At 42.6% G+C, this 18,729-nt stretch overlaps 1 protein-coding gene across 23 annotated transcripts in view; it reads right to left on the bottom strand.

Moving 5' to 3' along the window:
- LOC145536441 (histone-lysine N-methyltransferase PRDM7-like) overlaps positions 1-18,423 on the bottom strand; it is a 50,017-nt gene extending 31,594 nt beyond the window's left edge. For 13 of the 23 annotated variants that reach the window (XM_081565847.1, XM_081565848.1, XM_081565829.1 and 10 more), the window contains exon 1: positions 18,255-18,423. The gene's annotated coding sequence lies outside the window, so the exon portion shown is untranslated. Of the gene's footprint in view, positions 1-15,535; positions 15,844-18,254 lie in introns of all 23 variants that reach the window. The other 10 variants (XM_081565843.1, XM_081565828.1, XM_081565839.1 and 7 more) reach the window with 1 other exon arrangement.
- Positions 18,424-18,729: the final 306 nt, after the last annotated feature.

Genomic DNA, 18,729 nt, shown 5'->3' with positions numbered 1-18,729 from the left:
CATCTCTCTCCACAGATACATCAGGAATATACCTTCAGACACAGAGGTGCATGCAGAACACCAGCTGAGAGCGGACAGGAGTCCCTGACTAGTGGAAAATAATATATAGACCCACCCAAACCTTGGTAGGATGAAGGGACTAGGGAAAAACAGGAGTGTTAGTAGGACTGGACCTGCCTTCAGCAGGTGGGGGAACTGAAGCAAGGGTCCGATCCCCACGTCGGGGCAATTGTCGGAGTCAGAGGAGAAACATTTAAGGCTGAGAGTGAAACAGCTGATCTGTGGCAGCCTAAGTGGGATGAGAATCAGACAGTCCTTGCAGCCATACATACCCAAGACGGGGATGCAGATCCCCTGGAAGGTGCAGCGGCTGGTAGCTGGAGTTTAGGGATTGTGGAGCAATCCTAAAGCGAGGGCTGCTCTTGACTGTGGAGAGACTGATCAAGGGGATATGAGGGAGGAGACTGTGGTGGCAAATGCCTGTGGAGGAAAGTCGGGCAGCCACGGAAGCTAGGCGATACTGCTGAGTCACGTTTGGCGGTGGAGCCATCACCATAGCCTCTCTCTTCCCACACTGCCAGCATTGGCAGCTGAACAATAGAGAGGCTGGCCCAGCAAGCACCTGACGCACTGAATTACAGAGGAGGACCCCATCCAGGGTGCCCCTTTAAGTGCCTGATGCGCCAGTCTACGGAGTAGGACCCAGCCAGGGGGGCCCCTCTGTGTGCCCGATGTGCCAAACAACAGAGAAGGTCCCCAGGCAACGAAGCCCTCTAAGTGCCTGAACGGGTGGAGTTACGGAGAAAGACTGGCCAAAGAGGCCTTCTGATCGCCAGCTACAAGAGGCTTGAAAAAAGACTCTGATAGGGCCATAACTCTTGCGGTGGAGGCAGTCCGTGTCCCTGCACACTTGGCGCTGCCATGGTCCCTGCAAGCCAAGCAGCTGTGCCACCTTCACGGTCAACTCTTACTGGGGCAGAGCTGCCACAGGCAAAAACAGTCTTGTGCCTCTGCATGCGGGGTCGCTTCAGTAGTGTCCTACTCTTTGCAACCCTGGAGACTGTGGCCTGCCAGGCTTCTCTGTCAAGGAGCGGCGTTCTCCAGACAAGAATACTGGAGTGTGTTGGCTAATACTGGTTTCGCGGTTGCGTGGCATGGAGCGGCCCTGAGGAGATACCCCATGTCCAAGGTCAGAGAAGCCCTAGCAAGACGGTAGGAGGGGCAAATTCACATTTAGAATCAAACCTCATCCCCGCCAGAGATGCTCAGAGGGCTCTAACAAACCTTGTGCACGCCAGGACCCAGAGCCCCCACAGAGACTGAGACAGAACTGTGTTTGAGTGTCTCCTGTGTAGGTACGGGTCAGCAGTGGACTGCCGCAGGGGCAGGGGCCCTGGGTGCAGCAGACTTGGCTATGGCATAAGCCCTCTTGGAGGGGGTCGCCATTAGCCTGACCACAGAGCCGCCAGATCTTACACAGGACTGGGAAATAGACTCTTGAAGGGCACAAACAGAACCTTGTGCACACCAGGACCCAGGAGAAAGGAGCACTGACCCCACAAGAGACTGACCCAGACTTGCCTGGGAGTGTGCAGGAGTCTCCAGTGGAGATGTGGGTTGGTGGTGGCCTGCTGCAGGGTTGGGGGCACTGAGTGTAGCAGTACATGCATGGGGCCTTTTGAAGGAGGTCGCCATTATCTTCATTACCTCCACCATAGTTTGGCCCTAGGTAAATAAGAAAGAGCGAGCACAGCTCCACCCATCAACAGAAAGGTGGATTAAAGATTTACTGAGCATGCCTCTGCCCATCAGAACAAGACCCAGTTTCCCCCTCAGTCAGTCTCTCCCATCAGGAAGCTTCCATAAGCCTCTTATGCTTCTCCATCAGAGGGCAGACAGACTGAAACCACAATCACAGAAAACTAACCAACCTGATCACATGGACCACAGCCTTGTCCAACTCAGTGAAACTATGAGACATGCCGTGTAGGGCCACCCAAGAAGGACAGGTCATCGTGGAGAGTTCAGCCAAAATGTGGTCCACTGGAGAAGGGAATGGCAAACTACCTCAGTATTCTTGCCTTGAGAACCCCAGGAACAGTATGAAAAGGCAAAAGCATAGGACACTGAAAGATGAACTCCCCAGCGGGTAGGTGCCCCCTGGAGATCAGTGGAGAAATAACTCCAGAAAGAATGAAGAGATGGAGCCAACGCAAAAACAACACCCAGTTGTGGATGTGACTGGTGATGGAAAGAAAGTCCGATGCTGTAAAGAGCTATATTGCACAGGAACCTGGAATGTTAGGTCCATGAATCAAGGTAAATTGGAAGTGGTCAAACAGGAGATGGCAAGTGTGAATGTCGACATTTTAGGAATCAGAGAACTAAAGCAGACTGGAATGGTTGAATTTAACTCAGATGACCATTATATCTACTACTGTGGGCAAGAATCCCTTAGAAGAAAGGGAGTAGCCATCATAGTCAACAAAAGAGTCTGAAATGCAGTACTTGGATGAAATCCCAAAAACGACAGAATGATCTCTGTTTGTTTCCAAGGCAACCATTCAATATCAGAGTAACCCAAGTCTATGCCCTGACCAGTAATGCTGAAGAAACTGAAGTTGAACGGTTCTATGAGACCTACAAGACCGTCTAGAACTAACACACCCAAAATATGTCCTTTTCATTACAGGGGACTGGAATGCAATAGTAGGAAGTCAAGAGATACCTGAAGTAACAGGCACATTTGGCCTTGAAGTACAGAATGAAGCAGCGCAAAGACTCATAGAGTTTTGCCAAGAGAACGCACTGGTCATAGCAAACACCCTGTTCGAACAACACAAGAGCAGACTCTACACATGGACTTCACCAGATGGTCAACACCGAAATCAGATTGGTTATATTCTTTGCAGCCAAAATGGAGAAGCTTTATACAGTCAGCAAAAACAAGACTGGGAGCTGACTGTGGCTCAGATCGTGAAGTCTTTATTGAAAAATTCCCACTTGAATTGAAGAAAGTAGGGAAAACCACTAGACTATTCAGGTATGACCTAAATCAAATCCCTTACGAGTATACAGTGGAAGTGACAAATAGCTTCGAGGGATTAGACCTGACAGACAGAGTGCCTGAAGAACTATGGACGGAGGTTCCCGAACTTGTACAGGAGACAGGGATCAAGACCATCTCCAAGAAAAAGAAATGCAAAAAAAGTAAAATGGCTGTCTGAAGAGGCTTTACAAAGGGCTGTGTAAAGAAGAGAAGTGAAAAGCAAAGGAGACAAAGAAAGATATACCCATTTGAATGCAGAGTTCCAAAGAATAGCAAGGAGAGTTAAGAAAGCCTTCTTTAGTGATCAGTGCAAAGAAAGAGAGGAAAACGATAGAATGGGAAAGACGAGAGATCTCTTCAAGAAAATTAGAGATACCAAGGGAACATTTCATGCGAAGATGGGCACAGTAAAGGACAAAAATGGTATAGACCTAACAGAAGCAGACGATAGTAAGAAGAGGTGGCAAAAATACACAGAAGCACTATACAAAAAGGATCTTCATGACCTAGATAATCACGATGCCATGATCACTCACCTAGAGCCAGACATCCTGGAATGTGAAGTCAAGTGGGCCTTAGGAAGCATCACTATGAACAAAGCTAGTGGAGGTGATGGAATTCCAGTTGAGCTATTTCAAATCCGAAAAGATGATGCTGTGAAACCAGTGGACTCAATACGCCTTCAAAATTGGAAAACTCGGCAGCGGCCACACAACTGGAAAAGGTCAGTTTTCATTCCAGTTGCTAAGAAAGGCAATGCCAAAGAATGGTCAAACTACTGAACAATGCACTCATCTCACACGCTAGTAAAGTAATGCTCAAAATTCTCCAAACCAGGCTTCAACAATATGTGAACCATGAACTTCCAGATGTTCAAGCTGGTTTTCGAAAAGGCAGAGGAACCAGGGATCAAATTGCCAACATCCGCCGGATCATCGAAAAAGCAAGAGAGTTCGAGAAGAGCATCTATTTCTGCTTTATTGAGTATGCCAAAGCCTTTGACTGTGTGCATCTCAAGAAACTGTGTAAAATTCTGAAAGAGAAGGGAACCCCAGCCCACCTGATCTGCCTCTTGAGAAATCGGTATGCAGATCAGGGAGCAACAGTTAGAACCGGACATGGAACGACAGACTGGTTCCAAATAGGAAAAGGAGTATATCAAGGCTGTATATTGTCACCCTGCTTATTTAACTTATATGCAGAGTACATCATGAGAAACGCTGGGCTGGATGAAGCACATGCTGGAATCAAGATTACCGGGAGAAATATCAATAACCTCAGATATAAAGATGACACCACCCTTATGGCACAAAGTGAAGAAGAACTAAAGAGCCTCTTAATGAAAGTGAAAGAGGAGAGTGAAAAAGTTTGCTTAAACATTCAGAGAACTCATGCCGTCTGGTACCATCACTTCATGGCAAATAGATGGGGAAAGAGTGGAAACAGTGGCAGACTTTATATTTTTGGGCTCCAAAATCACTGCAGATTGTGACTTCAGCCAGGAAATTAAAAGATGCTTACTCCTTGGAAGAAAAGCTATGACCAACCTAGACAGCATATTAAAAAGCAGAGACATTACTTTGCCAACAAAGGTCCATCTAGTCAAGGCTTTGGTTTCTCCAGGAGTCATGTATGGATGTGAGAGTTGGACTATAACGAAAGCTGAGCGTGGAAGAATTGATGCTTTTGAACTGTGGTGTTGGGGAAGACTCTTGAGAGACCCTTGGACAGCAAGAAGATCCAACCAGTCCATCCTAAAGGAGATCAGCCCTGGGTGTTCATTGGAAGGAGTGATGTTGAAGCTGGAACTCCAGTACTTTGGCCACCTGATGCGAAGATCTGACTCATTTGAAAAGACCCTGATGCTGGGAAAGATTGAAGGTGGGAGGAGAAGGGGACGGCAGAGGATGAGATGGTTGGATGGTATCACCAACTCAATGGACATGAGTTTGGGGAAACTCCGGGAGTTGGTGATGGACAGGGAGGCCTGGCGTGCTGCCGTCCAAGGGGTCGCAAAGAGTCGGACACGACTGACATTGACTGACTGAATAAACTGAACTGAACTGATGTACCCATGGGTTAGTTAGACAAACAACATCAGAACATTGCAGTTTAAGGAAGAGAGCATTTTCTTGCAGGGCCATGCAAGGAGATGGGTGGCTTATGCCTTTAACAATCCTGAACTTTCCAAACACTTTCAAGAATGCCCACTTATACAAAACTTGAGGGAGGAATGTGATTAGCTCTGACAACCTTCTTGCTGTCAGATATTCTATTCTTGAAGAAAAGTCATAGTGAGGTAACTGTGTTCCTGTAAACCTCTAGCAAAACAAATATTAGTCTCAATGCTGAAAGGTAAGATTCCAAGCTTGACTTTCACACTCCAAGGTCCTGTTTAGGAGGAGGGGCTTCCTGGGCAAGCTGATTATCCTGCCTGAGAGCATTCATCCAGCACCCAGTCTTGGTCCTCCCACCAGTGGCCAGTCACAGCTGAAGATGCAGCTCTCAGTCTCTGGGCCCTCCTCTTACCAAGGTCCCCATACCCTGCCCAGCCACCTTAAAGGAGGGAGCCAGGTGCCCAGCCCACAGTTGCCCTCAGTCTTCTCAGTCTACCCTAACTTTGGGGGGGAAGCTGGGTCTTGTAGACTCTGACCCAATCAGATTATTGCAAGCGTTGAGTCATGGAGGTGGGGATGGCAGAGGTAGGTTGCCTAGTGCTCTGAACCCTGGGCCAGGCCAGTGAGTGTCTCTAGCAAGGTCTCTGGACCTCTGCAAGACTCGGCCTTTGGCCTGTCCCCAGGCTCCACCCCTTGCTACCCAGACCAAGGCCAGAGGACCTGGAGGGCCATGGACGAAGGCTGAAATATACCTTTTACTACACTCTGCTGAGAGGCTGACTATTGGTGGACCTGGTCTTCTAACCTCTATGGTCTTTAGCTAAGGACGGCAGCTCCATGCCCATCTTGCCCCTATTACAGTATCTTCCTTGGTGAGATTATACAAACTTTGACTGAAAGTGGGTAACTTAGACCATCATGGTCTATTTCCACTAGCCCAAGATAATCACATTCTACTCTGTTTCTATAACTCAGGTAAATTAACTAACAATATCATGTGATGATATAGTTTTTATCTTCCTCTAACTGAAATATTATACTTAAAAAGCATAATGTCCCCTCAGACATATATATTGCAAATGGGGGAACCATTTATTCATTCACTGCTGGAGCTATAGTTGAATTGTTATATTTTGAAAACAATTTTTATTGGAATGGAGTTGCTTTACCATCTTATATTAGTTTCCGTTGTACATCTAAGTCAATCTATTATAGGCATACATAGATCCCTTCATTTTTGGATTGTCTTCCCATTTAGGTCACCACAGAGCACTGAGTAGAGTTCCTTCCACTTTTTTCGTTTTTGAATTCAAATTAAGTTATTTGTATTAACTGGAGGATAATTACTGTACAATATTGTGATGCTTTTTGCCATATATCAACATTAATGAGCCATAGGTATACATGTGTCCCACACATCCTTAAGCCCCACTCACCTCCCTCCCCACCCTATTCCTATGGGTTGTTCCAGAGCACTGGTTTTGAATGCCCTGCTTTATGCATATATAAACCTGAATGATGATTTTCCTGAATGATGAAATATGCAATTTTCTCTATATCACATATGAGTTATGGGTGTAGTTTTTTCTACATTAAATTTGATATCTGTATTTATGTTTGGAAATCTAGCTGTATATTTTTGGTCATGATAGATGGACTATTGTATGTTTCACATCTGGATATCTCTGCACTCTTTTCCCTACATAAACATGGAATGCTGTATTCTTCACATAGGAAAATTTGAGCACATGTTTTCCTGAATAAAGTATGGAATATTTTGCAGTTTTCTAATGAAAATCTCACTTAAGATTTTCGGACATGAAGTATATAATTCTCCATAGTCCAAATATGAAACACCGAGGCAAATTTTCATTACTGAACTAGGAAATTTGTACATCTCATAAATGATCATCTAGGTAAAGATTTTCCTACATGAAAGTTGGCATATTTCATATTTCACATAAAGAAATATGGACACAGATCTCCTTGTTTGGGGATACTCTGTATTTCACATATGAAAACATGGGTGCTGATGTTTCTACACTAAATATGTAACTCTCTATATTTCCCATTTGAAAATCTAGACACAGGTTTTCCTGCATGAAACATGCAATATGCTATATGAAAATCTGGAAAAAGGTTTTCCTGCTTAAATACTGAATGTTTTATTTTACACTTATTAAAATCTGTGTGCACATTCTGCACATGACATATGGAATTCTCTTGTGTTTCTCTTTGGAAAATATAGACATTCAGGAACCTACATTAAATATTAAATTCTCCTTAGAACTCATATTAAAATATTGGCACAGGTGTTGTGGGCCTAGGTTTTCAACTGTGAAATTATATAATTCTGTATGATTCACGTGTGGAAATCTGAGTGCAGATTTTCCTAAATGAAGTATGAAATCATGTATATCTTACAGATGATAAGTTAAGTGTAGATTTTCTGCTATATTGCTATATGGGATTCTGCATATTTCATATAAGAAAACCTTAATTATGATTTTTTGACATAGAATATGTAATTCTAATTTCACATATAGATATCTGGGAACAGATTTTCCTACTTGAACTATGACATCTCTATATTTCACATATAGAAATCAGTGTACAGATATTCACGCATCACATATGAAATTTTCCACGTTTCGTATGTGGGACTCTCAGGCCAGATATTTTAGAAAATATATGGAACTCTCTATATTTCCCAAGTAAAAACAAGATGAGGAAGTTTTGAGATGAAATATGGACGTTTGTTCATTTCTCATATGAAAACCAGGGTACAGATTTTCTCACATGACATATGAAACGTGTACATTTTAGATACGAAAATTTGAGTTCATATTTTTTACATGAATTATGGAATTTTCTATGTTTCAAGTATGGAAAACTTACCTTAGATATGCTTCTATGAAATATAGAATCCCTATATTTCCTATATGACATGTGGACCCTGATTTTGCTCCATAATATGTGCAATTCGCTACATGTCATATATGAATATCTTGGTTTAGATTCTCCCACATGAAATATGGAATTCTCTGTATGTCCCTTTCAAAACATGAGGGCAGGTTAACTTGACGAACAATGGAATTCTTTATATTTCACATTTGAAAATCTAGGTGCAGATTTTCTACATGAAATATGAAATTCTGTACATTTCTTGTATTAAAGTATTAGTGCAGATTTTCCCACTTCAAATATGGAATTCTCTATATTTCATATAGGAAAGCCTGAAAGATGACTTTCCTACAGGAAATATGTAACTTTCTATATTTCATACACGAAAATATGGGTACAGAATTTTCTCCAGGAAGTATGAAATCTGTATTTCATGTCTGAAAATCTAGCTGTATATGTTTGGTCATGATATATGAAATATTGCATGCTTCACATATGGATATATGTGCACGTATTTTCCTGCATGCATAGGGAATTCTGTATTATTCACATAGGAAAATTTGAGTATCCATTTTCCTGCTGAATCATGGAATTCTACTTTCATAAATGAATTTCTCAATTAAATTTTCTGACAAGAGATGTACAATTCTCTATCATTCAAATATGAAATTCCAGTAGCAAATATTCATTCCAGAAATACGAAATGTGTACATTTCACAAATGAAAATCTAGATAGAGCTTGTCTTACATGAGGTGTGGTACTCTTTACATTCCATATAAAAGATCTGAGCACAGATTTCCTTGATTTAAATATAGACTAATCTATATTTCACATATGAAAATATTGGCGTTGTGTGTTCTACAATATATGTATTTCTCTACATTTCACAAATGAAATGTTCAATTCTTCGTATCGCATTTATAAATATTGGCTGCACATTTTCCTACATGGTATATGGAATTCTCTGTGTTTAGCATTTGAAAATATAGACTTTCATTTTCCTACACTAAATATTAAATTCCCTAAACTTCACATATTAAAATATTAGCATGGGTTTTGTAGGCACAGTTTCTCAAATGTGAATGTGGAATTTTGTGTTTTGCATGTGGACATCACATTAGAAGTTTTCCTAAATGAAATATGGACTTCTGTATATTTTACAGGTGATAATTGGAGGAAGGGTTTTTCTGCTATATTGATACATGGGATTCTGTATTTTTCATATATGAAAATCTTATGATTTTATTACATAAATATGTAACTGTCTATATTTCACATTATACAACACTGGGAAAAACTTTACCTACATGAAATATGAAATCTCTACTTTTCACATATATTAATCAGTGAACAGATTTTCACACATGACATAAGAAATTTTTCATCTTTCATATAAGGAAATCCCATCCCAGACATTCATACAAAAAAACCCTGAAGTCTATATTTCATATATGAAAATACAGTTGCCAATTTTCCCACATGAAATGTGGAGTTCTCTCTATAGAATCACATGTGAAACCTGGACACCCATTTACCACAAAATATGAAATCTTCTATATATCATATAGGAAAATCTCTGCTCAAATTTTCCTCTAGGCAGTACTTAACATTATGTATGTCACACATGAAAAACTGGGTGCTAATTTACCCATGTACAATCCGGAATTGTGTATATTCTGGATATCAAAATCTGTGCACCAATATTACTACCTAAACTATGGAATTCGGTATATTTCACATATGAAAATCAGGGTGAAATTTTACTCAGTTAAAAATGGAATTCTCTATATTTTACATATGAAAATGTCAGTGCTGAATTTACATCATGAAATATTGAACTTTTTGTATTTCACTTTAGGAAAATCTGGATGCTGAGTTTCTTACATGAAATATGGTATTTTCTATACCTCATATATGACAATCTGGGTGGTGACTTCCTTACATTAAATATGGAAATCTCTATATTTCACAGACGAAAATCATGGCGTTGGTTTTCTTAAGATATGGAGAACCTATATGGTATTGGAGTTCTCTCTGTTTCACAAATGAAAATATGTGCACCACTGCTTCTTCGCAAAATATGGAATTCTTTGTATTTCTTCTATCAAAATCTAGGCTTGAACACTCTTTCATGGAAGTTGGACTTCTGTATATTTCACATTTGAAGATCAGAATGGATTTTCCTATGAGAAATATGAAATCACTGCATTTCGTGTGAACCACTGGTTCTTCAGGTACTGACACATTTGTTCCCTGTTTGTGTCCCTGTGCCTTGCACATGCGTGTGTACAGGTGTGTGCTTGTGTCACCTGTGTTTGCGTGTATGTGCATGGGCCCAGCCCCCTGCTGACATGGGAGATGAAGGCGAAAGAACATGAGATGTCTAACAACGAGAAGAGGAGGCAGGAGACGTCCACAGTCTAGGGGAGACTGGTCCACGCATCTCTGCGGTGACCCTGTTCAGGACAAGAATGAGCAAAGGATGGCCAGTGACAACTCTGGGTAGTGAGTCCACAAATCTGCAATTACCTCAGGAGACAAAGACAGGCTCACAATTTCTGCTGTGCTGTTGTGTGTGTTTGTATCCGCAAGAGGGGTTGGAGGGTTTGCAGAGTCACCCAGTGTAAATCAAGTGGTGGGGGCTCTAAAATCATGACCTGTGGACCCCTCAGTCTGTGGGGGCATTGGCTCTGATTAAAACTCTTCAAGAAATGGGCATAGAAGGAACCTACCTCAACATAGTAAAGGCCACATATGATAAGCCCACAGCAAATATTATTCTCAATGGTGAAAAACTGAAAGCATTCCCCCTAAGATCAGGAACAAGACAAGGGTGTCCACTTTCACCACTATTATTCAGCATAGTTTTGGAAGTCCTAGCTACAACAATCAGAGATGAAAAAGAAATAAAAGGAATCCAGATCGGAAGAGAAGAAAGTATAACACTCACTGTTTGCAGATGACGTGATGCTGTACATAGAATACCATGATACTATCAGAAAATTACTAGAGCTAACCAGTGAATTTAGCAAAGTCGGAGGATACAAAATCAATACACAGAAATCATTTGCATTCCTACATACTAACAATGAAAAATCAGAAAGAGAAATTAAGGAATCAATTCCATTCACCACTGCAACAAAAAGAATAAAACATCTAGGAATAAACTTACCTAAGGAGACAAAAGAACTATATACAGAAAATTATAATTTGATGAAAGAAATCAAAGATGATATAAACAGATGGAGAGATAATCCAGGTTCCTGGGTAGAAAGAATCAATATTGTGAAAATGACTATACTACCAAATGCAATCTACAGATTCAATGTGATCCCTATCAAAGTACTAATGGCATTTTTCACAGAACTAGAAAAAAAAAAGCCACAGTTCGTACGGAAACACAAAAGACCCTGAATAGCCAAAGTCATCTTGAGAAAGAAGAATGGAGCGGGAGGAATCAACTTACCTGCTTTCAAATTATACTACAAAGTCACAGTCATCAAGACAGTACACAAAAACAGAAATAAAGGCCAAGGGAACAAGATAGAAAGCCCAGAGAAAAACCCACACACATGTGGGCACCTTATCTTTGACTTAGGAGGCAAGAATATACAATGGGAACAAGACAGCAGTTTCAGTAAGTGGTGCTGGAAGAACTGGACAACTCAGTGCAAAGAATGAAATTAGAACACTTCCTAACACCATCAGTTCAGTTCAGTTCAGTTCAGTCGCTCAGTTGTGTGCGACTCTTTGCGACCCCATGAACCGCAGCACGCCAGGCCTCCCTGTCCATCACTAACTCCCGGAGTCCACCCAAACCCACGTCCATTGAGTCGGTGATGCCATCCAACCATCTCATCCTCTGTCATCCCCTTCTCCTGACCTCAAACTTTCCCAGCATCAGGGTCTTTTCCAATGAGTCAGCTCTTCCCATCAGGTGGCCGAAGTATTGGAGTTTCAGCTTCAACATCAGTCCTTCTAATGAAAACCCCGGACTGATCTCCTTTAGGATGGACTGGTTGGATCTCCTTGCAAACCGAGGGACTCTCAAGAGTCTTCTCCAACACCACAGTTCAAAAGCATCAATTCTTCTGCGCTCAGCTTTCTTTATAGTCCAATTCTCACATCCATACATGACCACTGGAAAAACCATAGCCTTGACGAGACGGCCCTTTGTTGGCAAAGTAATGTCTCTGCTTTTTAACATGCTGTCTAGGTTGGTCATAACTTTCCTAACACCGCACACAAAGATAAACTGAAAATGGACTAAAGACCTAAATGTAAGACCAGAACCTATATAACTCTAGGAAGAAAACATAGGCAGAATACTCTATGACACAAATCATAGTAAAATCCTCTATGACAAACCTCCTAGAATAAAGGAAATAAAAACAAAAATAAATAACTAGGTGCTAATTTAATTTAAAAGTTTTTGCATAGCAAAGGAAACTATACACACAGTGAAAAGACCACCCTCAGAATGGGAGAAAATAATAGCAACTGAAACAACTGACAAACTATTAATTTCCAAAACATACACACAGCTCATACAAGTCAATACCAGAGAAACAAACAACCCAGTCAAAAAGTGGGCAAAAGTCCTAAACAGATATTTCTCCAAAGAAGACATAGAGATGGCTAAGAAACACATGAAGAGATGCTCTCCATCACTCATGATTAGAGTGTTAGTCGCTCAGTCGTGTCCAACTCTTTGCAAGCTCACGGACTGTAGCCCACCAGGCTCCTCTGTCCATGGAATTTTCCAGGCAAGCATACTGGAGTGGGTTGCCATTTCTTCCTCCAGGGGATCTTCCTGACCCAGGGATTGAACCTGGGGCTCCTGCACTGCAGGAAGACTCTCTACCATCTGAGGCACCAGAGAAGCTCATTATTAGAGAAATGCAAATCAAAACTACAACGTGATATCACCTCACACCAGACAGAATGGGCATCATCAAAAAGTCCACAAGCAACAAGTGCTAGAGATGGTGGGAATGTAAATTGATACAGTCACTATGGAAGACAGTGTGGAAATGCCTTAAAAAACTAGGAATAAAACCACCATGTGACCCAGCAATCCCACTATTAGGCATATGACCTTCCAAAAACCAAAGCTGAAAAAGACACACGTACCCCAGTGTTCACTCCAGCACTATTTACGGTAGCCAAGACATGGAAGCAAGCTAGATGTCCATCGACAGAGGAATGGATAAAGAAGCTGAGGTGCGTATATACAATGGAATGCTACTCAGCCATAGAAAAAAAGGAATGCATCTGGGTCAGTTCTAAGGAGGTGGATGAACCCAGAGCCTATTACACAGAGGGAAGTAAGTTAGAACGAGAAAAACAAATACCGTATATTAACGCATACATGTGGAATCTAGAAGGATGGTACTGATAAACCTGATCCCAGAGCAGCAATAGAGACGCAGACATAGAGAACAGACTTGTGCACAAGGGTAGGGGAGGAGAGGGAGTGGGTGAGATAAATGGAGAGAGTAGCATGGATGAATATACATTAACATATGTAAATAGATAGCCAATGGGAATTTGCTGTATGACTCAGGGAACACAAACGGGGGCTCTGTAATAACCTAGAGGGGTGGGAATGAGCGGGAAGTGGGAGGGATTCAAGAGGGAGGGGACATATGTACACCGAAAACTATGGTTAATTCGGGTTGAGGTGTGACAGAAATCAAACCAATACTGTAAATAATAATCAATCAATGAAAAATAAATATTTGTTAAAAGCTAGAAATAGGTTAATTTGGAAATTACCTAGAATGTCACAATTGAGAGGGAAAAAACCCCTTAATATGTGATCTATTGCCTTCCAGGTTCCGTTCTCTTCATTTTTAAAAAGTATGAGATAGGGGAGTTAATGTCTTCATGATACTGTATCTATTATTTGGACCAGGAACTGTTCTCTGTGATATGTGCATGCTGACCTGACATCCCATGGTCTTTCATGCACTTAGGAGACACTGTGTTCAATCCGTACACGGTAAAGTTTCCTGCGGATGGACATGTGGATCTGCCTTTTGATCCAGAGTACACTAGACACCGCAATGTGTTCCAGATTGGGGGTCAGATACAACACGTCTCTGTTCCTCTCCACCTGGCACCAATCTGACTCAGCTCTTGCCAGGGAGGTGACTTTGGGTAAATTCATTCACCCGTTAACCGCTACGTGTTTCTGCTTCCTCAGCTGCCGAAAGGGATGACAGCATTAAAAATGCTACCTCATAGTGTTGTGATGAGTACTCAAAGACTTCATTATACGTGCACACATGGAGAGCTAACCACGGTTCAGAAGGGTGAGCTTATCTTCCTGCCTCTCTTCACTTCCGTTTCTGCTTGTACTCACACCCCCGTCCCCGCCCCCACCCTTTTCCCCTCCCACCCCAACTCCGCTCTCTAGCACCCGTGTTCCATCCTCAGACTCTCCATCCAAAATCATGGCTGACGATCTCCTCATGATTTACCTCAGAAAATATCCATACCATTACCCTTGGATTAAAAATCATGAATATTAGCAGAAGAAATAAGAAACACACTAAAACTGGCAATGTGAAAACTAAACAAGAAATAAAGCATTAATGATGAAAGTTTGACTATTAACATTTTCATATCTTCATTAGATTGAGATTTTCAGAATTTGATACAGGGGAATTACACTTGATAAAAAGAAAGCCAAAATAAAAAAAAACCTATGTGAAGAAGTTTCTTGGCCTTTAAATGACCCTCTGTAAGGTTTTTAAAACTTTATATACTCTAGTTCTATAACTGGCCAGTGACCACTTACTTCCTGTCATTATACATATCATAGGAAGGGGTCATTAGACTTGTAACTGCATAGAGAATATGCACTAAATTTTTCCATACGAGCACATGATGAAGCCTCAGTGTTGTATTTAGGCTTCACAATGTCCCCACAGGAAGAGCCGAATACTCATTATGCTAAAAAAAAAAAAAAAAAATCCTTCCCCCATGCCTCATACAATCCATTCTTGAGGCCCTGAAGGGCTGAAGTGATGCTGCAAGGTCCATGCGGTGAGTCAAAGGTGGTCTTGACACTGTGTCCCTGGAGCACTATCCAGGGAAATGTGGAACAGCAATAATATTAACTACAGTAATGACAACAGCTAGAATTGACCGGGAACGTACCATATGGCACATACTGTTCTGACACTTTCCCCTGTCTTAACATGGTCAGTGTTCTACACTGCCCCATGAAGTAGTTAAATTTACTCCAAGCTAGTGCTTCTATGTGGCTAATGGAAGAATGAGGCACAGAGACACTATGTTACTTGCTCAGAGTCGCCCAGCAGTCAGGGAACCACCGGTCTCGAGGCATTGTGGAAACCTCAGTGTGTTCTGTATTTATTCAGTCAAGGCTAAGATCCAACGGCTATGGCAAAATATGTAGAATAACAGCTACCACATAACACAAATTGATCTTACCTCATAGAAATGCACACGAAATAGAAATCGGATTTCTTCAGAAATCTTTCAGATAGAGGCTTGGCAAGACTGCATCAGGATGTTTTGCAGAAAGGATAGTCTGAGAGCCTCCTCAGAACAGCAGACAGCAGGTCAGTGAGTCTCCTAGACTGGAGGTCTTGGGTTTGTGCATCAGAGAAGGCAGCAAACCCCTGTCACCTACACATGCTCCCAGTGGAGACAGAGCCTGGCAGGAGGCAAAATAAGACCATTCCTCTGCTCTAGTAGTGCCTAGACAAGTTGTCCATGTCAATCAGAACTGAGGAATTCTAAAAAAAGAAAAATGGAGATTTCATGATCCGCACTCGGTGCATCTCACTTAGTGCAGCTACAATAGTGCCCTAGAATCTGTCCGTTTTCACTATGCTTGGGAAACTCTCAGGGACTTTAGTAAACCTCATTAGTAGCGAGACTGTCAGCAAAATAAGGGAAATAGCGATCAGAACACATATCAGAAAAAAAAAAAAAGTAGAGATGATCAACAAAACCCAAAGCTGGCTCTTTCAAAAGATCAATACAAATTCATAAACGTCTACTCATGTAGACCAAAAAAAGCAAGATATCTAAAGACAACACTTACGAATATCGGAAGTAAAATAGATTTCAGATCTCACAGAAATTAAAAGGATTCTGTGAATGATTATAATAACTACATCTGGCAATTTCGGTGAAAGGAACTAACTAACAAAGTTGAGCCAAAAAGAAATAGATAATCTATTTAAAAATCGAGCTTGTAGTTGAAAAATTTACAGAAATCTCCAGGCCCAGGTGGTATCCCTGGCACAACAGACAAAGGGAGGGAAAAAATGGGTAGGGACAGAGAAAAGGTGACTATATTCTAACACAACCAGTTACTCAAGGTAAAATGGGCCAAATCCAAGCAATGTGATGAAGCCATTGGTTTTATTTTCTCATTGTCCTCCAGCTTCTCCTTCCTGCCTCCCTCCTTTGCCCCAGTTGCTTCCTCCTTCTTAAGTCCTGCCCTGCATCAAGAGTAGCAGTGTTATGAGGCGCGATTCCCATATTGTAACTGATATCCGCTGGCTGACTGACATTCAGCTGGATGCTATCATCCCTGCAGCTGGTATACTCAAGCTTTCTGTCTCATCATGGACCAGAAGGTTTCACTCCTAATTTCAGGTATAGCTAGGAGAGAAGGTGCAGGGCACACGTTGGAGCCTTGAGTCCTTCATCTGTGAAATGCGGATGACCACAAATTGTGGGAGAAACAGAGATTTCGGCACCAGACCCTTTGCAATGAGTGCTAAACCCAATGAAACATGACAAACTCAGAGCATCACGGGACTCCTTGACATTCAGAAGCACCTCAAGTAGATTTCCCTGCCAGGACTGTTGCGTTTATTGCTCCTTCAGCCTGGAATGCTCTTCCCTTAGGTAAGCCCATGGCCTGCTCCCTCACTTCCTCCACATCTCTGCTTAATTGCCATCTTTCAGGGAGATTTTCCCTCATTATCTTGAATAAAATAATAACATCATACCCCACACACCCCCTTTCCCCTGATCTAGTATTATCTTTCTTCATAGTGCCTGCCACCCACCCTTGATTTACTTACTGACTACCAGGTCTCTGAAACGAGAGACTTGGTCCGTTTTGTCCTGTTACAAACTCCTCGAATAGCGCTCTGGTATATGGCAGGTGCTCAGAAAACATTTGCTGAAGGACAGTCGGGAGCCAGGCCCTTTACACACATCGCTAACATGCACAGGTACCCTCCAAGACCGACACTGGCCCCACTGAATTAATTATCATACACGCTCAATGACACACAGTCAGCATGTCAGGTTCCAGGCTTCGGAATCATATCTGCCAGCTTCCAAATCCTCAGCTCCTGGACAGAGACCTCACAGCCAAGAACTCAAGAGGTTTTATTTCTAACACAACGACTCCAAACAGCTCAGGTAGATACCCAGACACACAAAAAAAGGTCACTGAGTATCTGCACAGAGAGCTCACAACTCGAGCCTCAGACCCTCAAATACGACAGAGACCAAACACACTGCGACAAAGAGCCTCCAAACAGACCAAGGTCGTCAAGACAGAAACAAATGAGAATCGCACAGATACTTCACATCACGGAGACTGACTTCCGAACCACTCCGGACACTTACTAAGTTAATACAGAAACCGCTAAGCAGAAAGACATAACCTTGAGTAACTCAAGAACATCATACAACCTGCAGATAAAGTTCCCAGACAAATGGAAAACCTGCACCCTGTGCGCAGACCCCAAGCAGCTGAGAGTTTCCACCTTAAGACAAACCCCTCCTCAAAGCAGCTCAGAGACAGCACAACTTGGGACCCAGAATCAAAAGCTCAGAGATCTCACATTCTGGGGCGCAGACGCCTACACAGAGATCTCACACCCAGGGACTCAAGTGCCCCAAAGCTCCAAAAATGCACATCCCGGCACACAGGCACACACATCCTAGAGGCTTTGGACTATGGCTCTCAAAATCCACTCCGATCAAATACCCCATCACCCACAATCCTGGCCAATGGCTCAGAGAGATCAAGCGTACCCAAAACAGCATCTGTGATGTCACACGTAGCCATACACAACCCCAAGCTCCCTGACCCAGGTTACTCTCCAGGGAGAGACACGAAACAAGCCCTGAGACCTCTCCCTGGTCATGAATTGCATGCATCTGTGCGACTTACCGCGCGTTGCCATCTGATCCAGACTGAGGGAGAGCTCAGTAAGACTGAAACACGGTCGCCCTGCACAGCCACTGACTGTGCCGAACCTCGCCAGTAACCAAGGCAGCCATTCAACCCCTTCGGGAAAAGCGGTAAAACTCGGAGAAAACATGGCACACTCTGAAAAGCCGGGCAAACGAACGCAGGCGCACTGGTATACACACGCCTCGCGCCCAGAGGTCCAGCTCCGCGACCTCAGTGCCTGTCTAAGACAGGCAGCCAATGGGAACTGAGCAGGAGAAAAAGGAGGGCGGGAGTAGCCGGACTTCCGCGTATACTCGCGCTCCGGAAGAACTAATTCCGGCCATCTCCCGGTCGCCTTACCCCCAAAGCGGCAGCCAATCTCTCGCTCTGGAGCCATCCCCACCTTGGATGTGACCATGTCAAAACGAAGGGGTGGAGTTGGAAAAGAGACAAAGAAAGTTGCGGCTTAATA

Source organism: Giraffa tippelskirchi, chromosome X (genome assembly GCF_054371585.1).
Source record: "Giraffa tippelskirchi isolate mGirTip1 chromosome X, T2T-mGirTip1v1.2.pri, whole genome shotgun sequence".
Taxonomy (NCBI): Eukaryota; Metazoa; Chordata; class Mammalia; order Artiodactyla; family Giraffidae; genus Giraffa; species Giraffa tippelskirchi.
This window is presented reverse-complemented; position numbering and strand designations above follow the sequence as displayed.